At 39.7% G+C, this 16,370-nt stretch overlaps 1 protein-coding gene and 1 long non-coding RNA gene across 2 annotated transcripts in view; one reads left to right on the top strand and one right to left on the bottom strand.

Annotated features, from left to right (window-relative positions):
* Positions 1 to 16,370, top strand: part of Fmn2 (formin 2) — a 312,755-nt gene that overhangs the window by 249,348 nt on the left and 47,037 nt on the right. The gene's annotated exons all lie outside the window — the stretch shown is intronic.
* LOC132646502 (uncharacterized) lies at positions 2,610 to 7,267 on the bottom strand. Its single transcript, XR_009584799.1, has 3 exons — positions 7,147 to 7,267; positions 6,417 to 6,511; positions 2,610 to 3,549 (listed from the first exon to the last, which is right to left on the bottom strand). It is a non-coding gene; the product is annotated as an uncharacterized LOC132646502 (long non-coding RNA).

Raw genomic sequence — 16,370 nt, forward strand, 5'->3', positions numbered from 1 at the left:
TGAAGGGAGATAAAGGAGAGCAAAGGGGTGAGTGTAATTTGGACATATTGTATACATGCATGAAATTGTCAGACACATTTTAAGGGAGGAAAGGAATCCATTATCACAATGCTATTGAAGCAATAAATCTTAGTCTTCTAGTATTAATATGTGATGAAGCTTTGGCTACATAGTTTATAATTTATTTAAACTACCTCAGAGAGTCTTTTAAGATTAATTTTAAGAATTAGGGGACAGGATTTAAACTGGATCTGTTTAGTCCAGATTAGTCTTAAACTTGTGAGCTCCCTGCCTTTGAGTGCTGGCATTGAAGGTGTCGGCCAATCCCAGAACTCAAACTCTGCTCAGCCCTTTCTTAAGGAAAGTATGGTAGAGCCTCCTTCCCATCGTATTTTTTTTTAGATATAAGCAAAGGCATGGGAAGCAACCAGTGATCCAAAGCAAGCAATAATAAGAAAAGAAAGTGCATTTTAAAAAGAATTTTAATTCACACATTTTAAAACTAAATGTTATTTCTGCACGTAACATCACTGGAGTGATATTTTACCAAAGCCAAGATTGCATAACAAATGAGTTGAAATGGAAAAATAATCTTTCATACAAAATAAAGGCAAAACAAAAAGGTGGGGGAAGGGGGAAAGGCTGGTTCCAAAAGTTTCTTATAGTATATAACTGTTCATTCATCATGGGAGAGAAAATATTTAATCATTCCTGACTGATACACACATACTTTATCATGTTTAGTGACTTTTAGAGTGTCAGTTTGTAAAGTGTTTATCCAAGGAATGGACTTCTGGCACATGGATAAAATGAAAAGTGAAATGTTTAGTTCCTAATAGGCATATTTTCCAGAATCTTTCTGAGTAACTATCCAGAGATGAATAGAAAGACTACAGGTCTTGTTTATCTGCTGATGCTGGCAGACCTTGCAGGCTCCAGCCTGGTATTAAAACTGAAGTGACATGGAATGTCTTTGCAGAACCCCCCCAAACAATGGCATCATTCCCTAAGCAGTATCGATAAAGTCAAGCAAGTGAAGCTGGAATCTCTTACTTCCCAATTTGGATTTCTTAGTTAACCGCAGATACTTTCTAGAGGCCTAGAGGATGAGCTAAAGACCTCTGAGAGGTGGGAGAAATGTGTATATCTTGGCTTTTACCTTTAGGTGATATTTCACATTTACCTTTAGGTGATATTGCAACATTTCAGGTTCAGGACTTTGTAGAACTGGATTTCATCTGTGGAGGCATCATTTAATATTTTATAGAAATCTATTGACCTTTTCATCACTGGGAGAACCGTGGCTCCCTCTGCAGGTTTTGTGGCTTTTGAGGTAGGAGGACAACTATGAAATGTTCTTTCTTTCAGCTTTCATGCATTCTATGTAGAAAGACTTCAGGACTATCTGGGACTGTGTGTTTTCCCCCAGCTGTAGATAAAAATTATAGGGGAAAATCATTAAATGTTCTCTGCTTTTTACAAGTTGATAGTAAGAAATGACCACTTATAATGAGTCAAGTTATTTCATCTTCCACTTTTTAAAAGTAGTTGGAGGTATAGACAACAAAAGTAACTCTGAAAGACCTCAAGTTGGTAAACCTTAGAACTCCTGAACCTTTTCCTCCATTAAAAAAAAAAAGGCACCAAATCGCTATGTTTTAGTGGAGATTCTAATCACTGTGCTTTTGACGTACATGTGGTTAGAGGTAAAAAGGGGAAGTAAGGCAAGAAAAGGGGGATGGGTATTATCTTCCCAGTTTTGTTTTTTAAGAAATAGACAGAAGAAATAAAAGAATAGAGTTTAATAAACGAAGTTGTCAGGTGTATTTAAGCATAAAAGAACAGTTCATTGAGGTGTGCAACCTAAGCAGTCATGCTTCCAGCATGGTAGCTATTCCAGAAGAGGAAAGAAAGCTAGTGAAATAAAAGTAGTCCAAGAAAACAGTCCAAGATTACTCTGGATTTGTTTTTACAGCAAGGGGAGCATGAAGCATGAAAAAAAAAATGTAACAATTATAGATGATTTGATGTACACAGACATTTTACTAGGGAAGTTAGAGTATTGTTTAATAGATTACAATTTAAATGATTCCACCTTTGATTATGAAATATATTTGAAAAATGTTAAGTTACAGCCACAAGGCATTACTCGAAGCTTATAGGAGCCAAGGCAAAGGAAGGCAGCCTCACAAGAGGTAGAACCCAGGGTGACCGATTATAAAACCAATGTCCCCACTATGGCAAGGTATGTTTGTTGTCGTAGAGTTTGAACTCTGGGATGCATTTCCAGAATGCAAATCGTAGTTTTACCTTTAAAATGTTTTCCTAAGTTGTCACACTCAGGTATGTTATTGAAACCTTGCGTCCCATCTTTTCATTTGTAAAAGACAAACTGTGAAGTACTGCTTGGCATACAGTAATCATGAATTGCCACTGAGGTCTAATTTTTCCATGGCTATTACTGTAAAGTCCTGGGTGGGTGACATGAGCTTCTGAAATATTGTGGCTACCACAAGCCTGGGCAATGCTAGGAAAGGTCACAACAAAGAAGAAAGAAAAAAATGACATGCCAACTTTTTTTTTTTTTTTTATGTAACAAGTTTATTGTGGTGATACTGTCATACAATTTTTAAAAAGTTAAAAAAGAAAGAAAATATTTTCCAGAAAAGAGAAACTTTTCAACAAATGGTGAGTTACTTGGATAGTCCTAAAACTAGTTGAGTAATAATAACAGTAATAATAATAATCATAATAAAAGTTCTGATCTCTGCCTCCCTCTAGTCATACAAGTCAGACACATACTGATTGCAGAACTACATGAAACACATAGAACACTACAGCTCCATAAGAAATACAGAAAAATATCTATATGACCTTTCACCATCAAACTCAGGTCTTAAGATAGGGAGGCAATTTCTTTACCCACTTAGCAACCCAAAATAGCCAAGGCAATCTCTTCTGCAGTTGGAGCAGCCTTATGTAGCATGGGCTAACATTAGATTGAACATGTAACAAAGGTGGCCTTGAATTTCTGATCCCCTCTGCCTTCCTTGCTGAAGTTCTGGAATTATGGGCATGCACCAGTAAGCTAGGCTCTGAAGTGCTAAGGATCAAAACCAAGGCTTCTACATGGCAGAAAAGCAGACTACCATCTGAGCTTCATTGCCAGCTGTCTTTAGTCTTATTATTTGTTTGGGGTGGGTCTTTTAAAATCTCTTTTATTGTTTTGTTTTTGAGACAAGATGTTACTGTGCAGCCCTAGCTGGCCTGGAACTCACTGTGTAGACCAGTAGACTGGCCCTGGCTTTGCAGTAAAGACGATTACATGCCAACTTTTATGGAGAGAGTTGAAGCAGAAAGGAGGGTTAACAAAACAATTATACCTAAGGTATAGCATCTTGAAAATAATCATTGACCTTTTATAAAGTGAAACATATTTTCACCGTGAGAGCTTTTACATCATTAAACTCTTGCATCCTCTCGTTTCTTCCTCTCATTGCATGGATGTTTATTCAATGTGTAGCTTGAAGATGTTGACTGATTTTCTCACTGGTAGAAAGAAAATGTAGTTGTAGTCTTGGACTAATATAGAAGCTACGGCTACATTCACCCTGCATACTTGAAATAAGAAGGAAAGGAGGAAACTACCAGATAGTCTACCAACTTTTCGAATAGAACACCCAACGAAAAGATGGCTCACTCATTTTTTTCATTGCTCCGTTTCCTTTATTTGCTGTGAGAATTCAATGTGATCATGTAGATACTGTATTTAACACAAAACCAAAACAAGCAGTAAGTGTCCTGTCAACACAGGTTCCCTCCTGCCTCAAACACCGTGCATTTTTCTACATTTCAAACAGCAATTTCCTGCAAGGTCGGGTTACCATTCTTGGTTACACAGTCTCCTAAGGAGAAACATTGGCATATTTGCACTAAAACTATGTTTTACGCCCTCTGGCAATACTGTGGAACAGAAATTTGCATCTGTACTGTTTTTTTTTTTTTTTTTTTTTGGAAAGAAAAGGCTCATTACTGACACAGGAAACCCTTGGTTAGTGTGAATGGATGCAAATTTTGCATGCTACATCCAGTAGATTGCCAAACCCCGTTGTATATTATTTAACTCACCAAAACAGTTTCCAAAGTAAGTGGGAGTTCTCTTACAGTGTTATGAAAATATGACCTTACGAAATAATCTATAAAGTCCTTTTTCTGTTTGTCTTTGGCTCTAGTCCCCACATTGCGAGTAGAATTCGGGGAAGGAGAGCATGGGCGGATCAGAATCATTTGATGTGATGTTACTATAAGTTAAAGACTTTTGGAACATTTGGCCTGGTATAAGAATTGGTCTAGGAAATACGTGAGAAGGTAGGGCAGGAGACCATGGCTTACTTCAGTCAAGGCCCTCCAGAAAAGCATAAGATTAACAAGACAGGGCAAATAACTGAAGTAAAAATAAATTCAACAAATCTGGAAAGACCAAAGATATAATGAATAGTTTGCAGCTACCACTTCCCCGTTTTCTTTTAAATAAGTGCTGCAGATGAACATGTGGCCCAGCCTTGCCCCCATGCTCAATTTCACTACCTAAAATTTGACGTCACTATTTTGACGTTGATTTTCATCTTGATTAGTCAGTGATAACTGGACCTATTGGAAGTATAGGTTCTCTGTAGTCAAATACAGATTCAGGATGTGTAAGAGTTGAGGGCCTGTGAGACACCTCGTCAGGTAAAGGTGCTTTGTGACAAGCTTGATGAGCTGTTTATAAACTCACACAGCAAAGCTGCACTGCTTCTCCTGAATAATATGTAGTATATTACTAGCTGGATAAGTCAGTATTCTAAAGGGTCTGTATTGTATTTCAAACATACAGTGTTTTGTCAAGCTATGTTTGGTAGGTCACCCATAGGTAATCCCAGAATTGAGAGACGGGGGCAGGGGTATTGGGAGTTCAAGGTAATCCTTAGCTCTGTAACACATTTGAGGCCACCTTGAGCTACATGAGATGCATGTGTTTTTGTTTTGTTTTTTAAAGAGGTGGAGGAAAAGGAAGAGGAGGAGGAGAAGGAAGAGAAGTTTTTGTAAATTCTGCTAAGTAGCTAATCCTTCTACTCAGATACAAGCTCACGGAATTTCAACCTCATTTAAAAACAGTTTATAAAATACACTTTTTGCATGTCACATTGTATACTTCCATACATATGTGGGCATGTTGATGCACACTTGTAACCTCAGAACCTGAAGAGGAGGATACAAAGAGAACTGAGTTCAAGACCAGCTATAAGGCAAAACCCCCTCTCATTGTATCTCAAAGCGTTCTCCTTTCATACTATTCCAGGAAAGGTGAAGTTCTTGTGTTGTTTCCCTGGGTCAGTCAAAGCCAAGACTTTGCACACACCAAGCAAACTTTCTTCTACTGAGCTACATCCCCAGCCCTGCTGTTCTGTTTCGGGGTCTCACAGGTGTAGATCACTAATAAGAATCTCTTGCTTGTCTGCTCCAGGAACACGTGCAGGCGTGCACAGTCAACCGTTTGGCACTGTTATATTTATGTAAGACCCGTGATGTGTTTTACATTCTGTGTCATTAATAGGCATGCCAGGTAATAAAAGAAGTATGGTGCTCAGTGGCGGACAGTGTCTGCCGATATCCCGATGATCCTACACTTTAATGCCACTCTGAGCCTTCAAAGCCACTAATTTTGAGGGAAATTTTAATGTTACCAGATACCTAAAATAAGGCATAACGCAGAATGAATTTAGTCATTGAAGGATGGACACTGAGCCAGAAAGATGGTTCAGGAAGCCCATGACCCACAAGTATAAGGACTGATGTTCAGATTCCCAGAGCTATACACACATGTGCACACACACAAACACATGTGATCATACATTCATACATACATACATACAGCACATACCTACACATGTGGGAAAAAACAAATAAATGAAATGATGGGAATCTTATCTCCCAAGCAATAGTACATAAATCAGAGGATGAGCATTTATTTGTAGCTCTTAAAGAAAAATAGATATAAAAAGATACTGAAATTATTTTTTTTTCATATTTCTTAACTCCATCCTAAAATAAAGAGTCAAGTGCCCGAGCAGATACAAAAGTGCTTTTTTTTTTTTTAATTTCTTCTCAAATAAATTTTAAAACCTGGAAAACAGTGACAAATAATAACAGCAGGGAAAACCAAGATATTTTGAAATAATGGGGAAAGGGTTTTCAGATTCTAAAGTTAAAGTCACCAGAATAAGGTCATGCTAAATGTTCAAGTGAATTTCTGGGTTTTAATCTCAGTCCACCAGGAACCCAAACTCAAAAAAATAAGGAAATAAACATTCAAATTAAAAGTAACTGAGTGGACATATTGGGAAAGACTGGTTGTATTTAGAATGGGGACGTACCTTGCCAACATCATGGCCACAGATTGTTGATGCTCATTTCTATTTCGGTAGTTTATTTTTAAGTGATTCATTGTCTTTTGGTCTTCTGAGTAACACTGCAGAGGAAACAATCATCATCTCAGTTCAAGTTTTTCCAGGCTTGTTGTTGTCCACTCATTTCCTCATATAAATTCTTCTTCTCTAATTCATTTCACTTTTTATTATTTTTGTTAAATAACACCCCTACCCTTACTCCCACAAGGAACTCTAATTAAACTCAGTGGGCCACACACACAAAGGAGACATGAAAGTAGACTTGCTGAGAAAAGGGCTCCCATGGAGAGGGAGGAGGAGGGCAGAGGGGAGTAGAAGGTGGAAATACCTAAAATGCACTATATTATGCATGAAGTTCTAAAACAAGAATTTTTCTTTAGCATTGATATGGACAAAAGTGAGTAACACAGCAGAACAGGAACACAGCATGCAGCATCCTCCCTCCTGGCCTTCCCTGGCCTATCTGCTGCTTCCGTAATGCTGGTCCCTTGTTATCCTTTTAGCTACAGTTTGTCTGCTGCTTAGGATGATGGAAGATGGGGTCTTAGCTTTTTCTTCCTTAGCTCCCATGCAATCCCACTTCCCATGGTTAAAGACTCTAATGTCTTTACGTTACAGTGCTTAGCTAGGAGAGCTTTCTAGGAACTATGTAATAGAATTAAGTACGGTATTTTCAGAATGGAAGTCCACAACTTACTCTTTTCTGGCAATTTGTCCTGAAAGACTCCTGCATGAACTGATTTTCCCTCAGAACGTGAGGAGCATGGCTCTCCGCTGCCTTCTCTTCTCAGGGATTGTTGCTAAGGAGTCTTCCAGCCCTCTTATTCTCAACAGTGCCCTGGGTCACGTGTGTTTTTATTTCTTTCACTGTCTCTCTTAGGAGCACTTGGGATCCTCTTGGTATGAAAGTACATCCTTGTGCCTGAATGCCTTACTCTTACCCTGTAAACTTCATTTCTTTTGTTTTGTTTCCATTTGGTGAGCCTCCGTTCCTCCTGTTCTAGAATGGGTTTTAGAATTCTCCTTAGTTTTCCGATACTAGTGGCTAAGGATACAGTTCTGAAAGAAATTTGGAGAGAGATAAAAATAAGATGCCTGAGATACGTATAAGCCAAACAAGTAGAAATTCCCAGGGGTTGAGGGCCAGGCTTAGGGGTAGCGTGGTGTGACATGATTATAAGCCAGCATTAGTGGAGCTACGGGATGGTGGGACATGACTCCAGGAGGCGATGTCTTCAGATGATCACTGGCCTAAGACCTCAGTTTGGAAAATACCTAATTTGATATAATAGTAGTAAATGGGTGTTATACAACAGGTAGTTGTTCAAAATGAAAATGAAAAAAAGGAGATCCTGGTAGATGGTTCATTCCAGGAGTCCAGAGTAACATAACAGTTCATCAGCACCTAGACTATAAACCCAAAGACACAGGGACTGGTTTTAGTACAAAGAGACAAAGGGTGCTCATATCACAATGTATTTTATTTGTGTTTTGGTTTATTTTGAATTATTGAGTCAGGATCTACACTGGAGTAGACTGAAGAAAATAAAGAAGTAGAAATTCTGAGGCTGAGCCACTTCCCATAAGAGGGGGAAAAGGAGACAGGAGGGTCTATTGTTGAATCACGTTTGCTTGGATTACCTAGGGGACAAGCCGACAAGCCTGGAGGGGTTGGATTAGCTTAGTCTCTGGCCATGCTGTGAACGGACATTTTACATTAACCATGGTGGGCAGACTAAAGGAGGGCAGCACTGGTTCCCACTTGGATCCTGATATGTAAATAGGAGTAGACTAGCTGAGCACAAGAGTCCTTCATTTGCTGCTTCCTGGTGGTGAGCGCAACCTCACACTCTGCCCATCGCAACTTCCCTGCCATGAGGGACTGGAGGCTTGAACCAGGATCAAGCATAGTTCTTCTCCCTTAAGCTGGTTTTTATTAGGACGTGTTGTCAGCACAACAGGAAAAGTAACTGAAACATATCTGATGTATTTTCATCACGTCCCCTATTGCCCTCTCTTGTATTCCCCCATACCTTTGAAAGTACATGTCTAATATGAGGGCATATTTTCGCAGGTAAAAAAAGAAGAGAAGAGGACGTAAGGGTAGACAGTGGTTGCATTGCTGCCAGTAGCTTCTGTTACCTTACAGTGACATCTCCTTGATGACTCGGACTTTCTATATTTGGAACTTGTAGGAAATAAGTTTAGAGACATGAATTCGAAGTAGAATAATTCCCCTGCTCTTGCAATCTGCTTTTATCTCTTCAAAAATGTTAGGATGTTAAAGAATCCAGTTAGCCTACAAATAGTTTTCTCTAGTGCTTGCTTTCCACCTTAACAGCTGCTGTGAGACGCCTTGCTCTTATGAAGAAGGTGTTTCTCTCAGTATGGCAGGGCTGTGTAGCTTGCAGCATGCCAGGAATATCTTACAATGCTGTTGGGCTAGCGAAGTGAAGATTTATCCAAGCACTGAAAGTACAGTTATAAATGCCAAATCTTATTGGAGTGTTATTATTGTCCTTCTCTGGCCTCACAGCTCTGAACTGGCATCAGAGAGGAATTTGAGTTCTGATGGGCATAGTCCCGATGAGTCCTGTTATCTGTGAAAGGAGTTTTGTCACATGTTTCAAATTGTGAATTCACCTTTTATATTAATTGTGTCTGCTCCAAAAGGAGGGCTGGGAAAGCTGTAGAGACCTGAGTCAACCAGGTCTTCCAACTTCTAATGAGAGGGTTGGGTCATTTTTTAGTGCCCATGTTGCAGGTGAGGGAATGGAGAAAGAGAAGTTTACTTCTGACAAATGACTTCTCCAGTATCAGGGAGTGAAGCCGTGCCCTGCCAGGAAATGAATCCTGGCCTTCTTAAAAGCTGAATATGAAGTGAGCAACAGTCTATTGCCCAATTCTAGGATCTGATTATGAAATTTTAAACCCTAATGAGTGAAATATGAGCATTTGTAGAGATGTTTTATATTATAAAACAATATAAGTCCCTTTTTATGACTCTGTCTCACCCCCCCAAATAGCTATATGACAATAAAGCTAGCAAGATATGCTAAACACCTTTGCAAACCATGTGATAGCATACAGATCCTACTTGCAAATATAAGTATCATCATTACCTTTGTTTCTGTGAGAAAATCCAAGAGACAAAGCAACTCGACAGTATTTGCAAGTTTATAGAAGTCGTTTCTCAGGTCTCCAAGACTGGCATCTAAAACTGTAACTTATCTATTGAGATAGAAGTCTTCCTAGTCTGGTTATAACCAGGACCTTGTGTGTGCTGAGCACACATACTAACATACTCACAATAGCATCTCCATCCCAAGCCTTGTGGTAGTGAAGATGTTAAGAACAATGGTAAATCTGTTGTGCATTAGAACTTGACCATTTCTCTCTGTTCTGTGTGCATTATATGCTAGAAATGTCATGATCTTCCAAAGAAACAGAGTACGCTAATATAGCATAACTGAATCTACAGAGCACTATCCAGAAAGGATAGTGGGATTTTTTTTTTAATACTGAAGTTTCTAACTGACCTGAGACATATATGTATCTTTTTTGTACTGTGATGCAAACAATAGCAAGTTGATGTCACCTCAGCTGTGTGTTCATGAAATAGATGCTGTGAATAATTTAAGCACTTGAATGTCTGGGAGAAAACACTAGGCATGATGCTCCCTATCATTGGGAATCATTCGTTCAGCAGTAGGCTGGAACCCTGCAGAGTAGTACACTAGGGAGGTGGTGAGGAATTAGAATGGACCTGATGGCTACTGTGAGGTCACAGCCAACATTAGCATGCCACAGCCTTGCCAGACACCTTGATACAGATAAAGCTTTCCCCAAACCACTCCTACTGTAAAGCTTCTCCAACCTCCTCAACATGTCTTCTCCCTCAGCTTTAAACCCAGTTTTCTTCTCAGGCCCAAACCCAAACAGTATATGAAAGGAAAGCCTTCCTGTTTTCTGCCTCATTATGCGTAGAGGTATGTTCTCTTTTACTCCTTTTAGTCTGGATATCCTGCCTGTCAGTTCCTGTTAATATATACATACATGCATGCATACTCTGACAAAAGTGTCGTAGAAGTGAATGGCTTTATTTTATCACACAATTCTAGTTTATGGTCCATCTTGGCAATGAAGTAGCCAAAATAAAAGTAAAAAAAAACCCTGATATATTACCAGAGTCAATACCAGAGCGTAATGAATTAGTGCATGATCCTGCCCAGCTAGCCTTCTCCACTCTGAGACGGTTCAGGATCCTTTGTCACCGTCCATGGGCAAATCTTCCTACCTTAACTGAATAAAGAGAGTCCTCCACAGATACATCCATATGCCAAGCTGATATAAATAACCTCCAGGTTATTTAGATTGTGTGAAACTGACAGCTGTAACCACTGACACACGTTACCTCCTCTGGGTCCATTTGCCTCCTGAGTTTGACTTCTCCATGTAGCCATACTATGTTTCTGCTATTATGCCATAAAATACGTACTTAAGGACAGGACAGAAGGCAGCCTCTGCTGTAGGGCATTTTCTTGATAATCTTTAAAATTATCCTTCTGCATGCTCCCTTTGATGTTAATGTACATTTGTGTCTATTCTGTCATGGCCAATTTTCAGCAAATTTACCGATTTTCTTGATCATTTTGAAGCATCAGCTATTTTGAGTAATAGGCCATCTCCCTATTGTTTTGTAATTGTAACTGGACTTCTACAACTTTATGGGTTCCTCTTTCTTCCACCCTTTGCCACTCCTTTTCTTCTCCCCTTTCAGCCTCCTTAATACTAGGTAAGAGAGAAAAAAGGATAGAGCGAATGGGAAGAAAGCCCTGAAAAAGTTAGGTGTTAGTACAGAGCCAACATCATTGTTGATTAGGGGCATTGAGCTCCTTGGGGGAAGTTTGATCTTCACATTTAGGATATCTAATTCTCCTTCTCCTTCTTCTTAACCTCCTCCTCCTTCCTTCTTTCTTCTTTGGACATGATTGCTTAACAAACCATGACCAACACAACCAATAGCAACCACCAAACAACCAACAACCCACCACAGCTATTAGGCCCTATCATTTATATTCCCTCTGAAAAGCCCCCAGACTTTTTTCAAACATCACTTGATCACAGAACCTATCTGCACCTGGCAAAACCATGCCTCTGCTAGAGCATGTGGCAAATCATTGTCAGCTGTTTCAAAGCAGCCCCATGGCCCAGCACCTGGGATTAAAGCACAAACATATCCTTATAATATTGCTGTGGGTTTTCGGAGGAGTTCCAATACCTTGTAAGCTGGGCTGTCCTGGACTCACTTTGTAGACCAGGTTGGCATTGAACTCACAGTGATCCACCTTCCTCTGCCTGCCTGAGTGGTGAGATTATAAGAAGTATGCCACCACTCCCAGCTGGTGTTTTTTGAAGACACAGAAATTCCAACCTCCTCACTACATGTAATAAATTTGTTTATTTGCTTTCCAATTCACAATTTCTGTATTGTCTGATATTCTTTTTATTCTATGCTTTGTCAGGGTATTTTGTTATTTTTACCAGTTGAATAAAAAGTTTACTTTCAACTTTTTTTTCTTCTTTTTTATTAATTGCACTTTATTCATTTTGTATCCCCCCCCAAGCCCTTCCCTCCTCCCCTTCCGACCCCACCCTCTCTCCCCTTTCTGCATGCATGCCCCTCCCCAAGTCCACTGATAGGGGAGGTTCTCCTCTCCTTTCTGATCTTAGTCTGTCAGTTCTTATCAAAAGTGGCTGCATTGTCCTCTTCTGTGGCCTGGTAAGGCTGCTCCCCCTTCAGGGGGAGGTGATCAAAGAGCAGGCCAATCAGATTATGTCAGAGGCAGTCCATCTTCCCATTACTAGGTAACCCACTTGAACACTGAACTGCCATGGGTTACATCTGTGAAGGGGTTCTAGGTTATCTCCATGAATAGTCCTTGGTTGAAGTATGAGTCTCTGGGAAGTTCCCTGTGTTCAAATTTTCTTGTTCTGTTGCTCTCCTTGTGGAGTTCCTGTCCTCTCCAGCTCTTACTATTTCCCACTTCTTACATAAAATTCCATTCACTCTGCCCAACACTTGCCCATCAGGCTCAGCATCTGCTTTGATAGTCTGCAGGGCAGAGGCTTTGAGAGGCCCTCTGTGGCAGGTTCCTAGTTTGTTTCCTGTTTTCTTCCTCTTCTGATGTCCATCCTCTTTGCCTTTCAGAATGGGGATTGAACATTTTAGTTAGGGTCCTCTCTCTTGCTTAGTTTCTTTAGATGCACAGATTTTAGTGGGTTTGTCCTATGTTGTATGTTTATATGAGTGAGTATATATCGTGTGTGTCTTTTTGCTTCTGGGACAACTCACTCAAGATGATCCTTTCCAGGTCCCACCATTTACCTGCAAATTTCATGATTTCCTTATTTTTCATTGCTGACTAATATTCCATTGTGTAGATGTACCACAATTTCTGCATCTATTCTTCAGTTGAGGGGCATCTGGGTTGTTTCCAGCTTCTGGCTATTACAAATAAAGCTGCTACAAACATGGTTGAGCAAATGTCCATATTGTGTACTTGAGCCTCTTTTGGATATATGCCTAGGAGTGGTATGGGTGGATCTTGAGGAAGTGCTATTCCTAGTTGTCTGAGAAAGCGCCAGATTGATTTCCAAAGTGGTTGTACAAGTTTACATTCCCACCAGCAGTGGAGGAGGGTTCTCCTTTCTCCACAACCTCTCCAGCATGTGTTGTCACTTGAGTTTTTTATCTTGGCTATTCTCATGGGTGTAAGGTGAAATCTCAGGGTTGTTTTGATTTGCATTTCCCTAATGGCTAATGAGGTTGAGCATTTCTTTAAGTGCTTCTCTGCCATTCGATATTCCTCCACAGAGAATTCTCTGTTTAGCTCTGTTCCCCATTTTTTAAGTGGATTACTTGGTTTGCTACTTTTCAGCTTGTTTAGTTGTTTATATTTACTGGATATGAGTCCTCTGTCAGATAAAGGGTTGGTGAAGATTTTTTCCCAATCTGTAGGCAGTTGCTTTGTTTTGATGACTGTGTCCTTTGCTTTACAGAAGCTTTTCAGTTTCATGAGGTCCCATTTATTGATTGTTGCTCTTAGAGCCTGTGCTGTTGGTGTTCTGTTCAGGAAGTTTTCTCCTGTACCAATGAATTCTAGGGTATTTCCCACTTTATTTTTTCTAGCCGATATAATGTGTCTGGTTTTATGTTGAGGTCTTTGATCCACTTGGACTTCAGTTTTGTGCAGGGTGTTAATATGGATCTATTTTCATTTTTCTACATGTAGACATCCAGTTGGACCAGCAGCATTTGTTAAGATGTTTTGCAGCTGTTAGTTTGTTTCGAAGTTCTACTTTCTGGAGCTGGTGAATTGCTCAGTAGGTAAAAACACCTGTTACTAAGCCTGACCTCCCAAGTACAGTCTCTGGGATCCACATGGTAGAAGGAAAGAATCAGCTGCCCAAAGTTGTCCTCTGACAAGCTCAGCCTGGCACACATGCCCCCACTTTCATGCACATACTATGTATTACATCATTGTCTCTGACTCAAACAACTGCCATATTCATGAGAATAGCTGCACATTCTTGGGGCATGACTAGTCCTATGAACTGTTGACATACTCTTCTTCTAGGTGGGAAGGTCATTAGACAATTCCCTGAGTATCAGCCATCACGATTCTCAGTCATGTCAATACAATTTTGTTCTAATTGCACATGTCTTCCCGGTCATGGGGAGAGACATGAATATATAGGTTCTCAACCATCCTAATGCTGAGACCCCTTTAAAATAGTTCTTCATAGTAAGGGTTTCCCCAACCCTTACTATGAAATGAAAATTATTTTCATTGCTATTTTATAGCTGTAATTTTTCTACTATTGTTAGTTGTCATGTAAATATATGATATTTCCAATGGCATTAGGCCACATCCGTGAAAGGGTCATTCGACTCCCAAAGTGCTGTGACACATAAGTTCAGATGTAGGTAGTGTTAGAGGAGAGAGCCTGCCGCATACAGCCATCATGCACCCTCTTTGGGGTCACTCATGTTTCTTCCTGTAGCCCCTCAACCAAGATCTCTAAGTAAGCCCAATACATGTTTTAAGGGTGAGTCTCCTCATTAGCTGTGAAATTCAGCTTGTCATTAGACCCTTATGAGAAGGAGTAGGAATTTTGTTACATAGGAACAAACAGTAGGAATACTGTTACATAAAATAATGCTACTTTTCAAAATTTTGTCCACGTCTCTCACAGGGCTGCATTCTTCCAACACACACACTAAATCAAAGTTTTTAGGAGCCTACCACAGAGGGCCTCTGAAAGACTACCCAGCAGGGTATTAAAGCAGATGCTAAGACTCATAGCCAAACTTTGGGCAGAGTGTAGGGAATCTAATGAAAGAAGGGGGAGATAGAAAGACCTGGAGGGGACAGCAGCTTCACAAGGAAAGCAACAGAACCGAAAAATCAGGGCACAGCAGTGTTTTTGAGACTGATATTCCAACGAAGGACTGACCATGCATGGAGCTAATCTTGAGCCCTGCACAAATGTAGCCCATGGCAGCTCAGTGTCCAAGTGGGTTGCCTAGTAAGGGGAACAGGGGCTGTCTCTGACATGAACTCAGTCTGGCCCTTTGATGATTACCCCCTCCAGGGAGGAGCAGGCTTACCAGGCCACAAAGGAAGACAATGCAGCCAGTCCTGATGAGACCTGGTAGGCGAGTGTCAGATAGAAGGGGAGGAGAACCTCCCCTATCAGTGGATTCTGGGAGGAGCAAGGGAGGAGAAGAGGGAGGAAGGGTGGGTTTGGGAGGGGACTAGGGAGTTGGGGCTACAGCTGAGATACAAAGTGAATAAATTGTAATTAATAAAAAATTAAATTTTGTTTTCTATCCCACTAATTTTGAAATGTAAAATATATTTTATCACTATTCAGTTCTAACTTATTTATTATTGCTTCCTTAAGCAATGTTATTTGTGTATATGTTCATTGGGATTGTTTTAAGTACGTCAATTTCCTTTCTTTTGTTTTGTTTGAAATCATATCTGTCTCTTTGCAGTTAGTTGCTTTGTAGTTAAATATTCTAGCCTGTATGCATCCAACTTCCTAAAATCCATTGTGACTTCCCTTATCATCTAGGATAGTCTGATTTAATGTTTGTATTTTGTTGAGAAGAAACAATTTGCTGTACATATGATTCTATGATTTTTTTTCAATTCTTAGATACACAGTTTGTTACACTTTTGTTACATGTTCATCTCTGAAAATGAACATGTTTTATAAGGAATGGATCTTAGCATTAATTGGTGTCTGAGTTAAAGTTAGCTTCCTCCAGAGAAGATTTGCGTTTGTTTGTGACATTCAAGTGAAGGCTTTGTAACCACTAACTCAAACCCTCTGCTTTTGCTTGAGTTTGCTTGTTTGCTTGGGCTGTGTGTGGGGATAGTGTTTGTTTTGTTTTGTTGTTATGTTTTACTTACAAGGCTGGTATCTGTTTTTTGTTTTGTTTTGCTTTCGTTTTGTTTTTGTTTTTTTGTTTTTGTTTTTAATGAAATCTGGTAATTGAGTTCAGATGGAAGCCCTGCAGGATTTTCTGTCTGGCTTATGAGTCAGATCTTCAAGGGAATTTCTTATGTTTTCCTCTGTGTACTCAGGGCCAGAGTTAAGATAAGTAAATTTCCTTACTTTCCCTTTCAGCCAGGGCTTGCTTTCTCATTTACTTTAACGTGAATCCCTTGCAATCCTGGTTTATGATATGTGCGTGTCTGGGATGGGGCCATTGCTTTTATGAAGATTCTTCATCTTAAGCTATCTTTCTTACTGTTACATAAAATAATGCTAGTTTTCAAAATTCCATAGAATATAGATATAGTAAAAATGATGTTTTAAAAGTAAAATCTATGTCTGGCCCTACCA

This window comes from Meriones unguiculatus, chromosome 11 (genome assembly GCF_030254825.1).
Source record: "Meriones unguiculatus strain TT.TT164.6M chromosome 11, Bangor_MerUng_6.1, whole genome shotgun sequence".
Classification (NCBI taxonomy): domain Eukaryota; kingdom Metazoa; phylum Chordata; class Mammalia; order Rodentia; family Muridae; genus Meriones; species Meriones unguiculatus.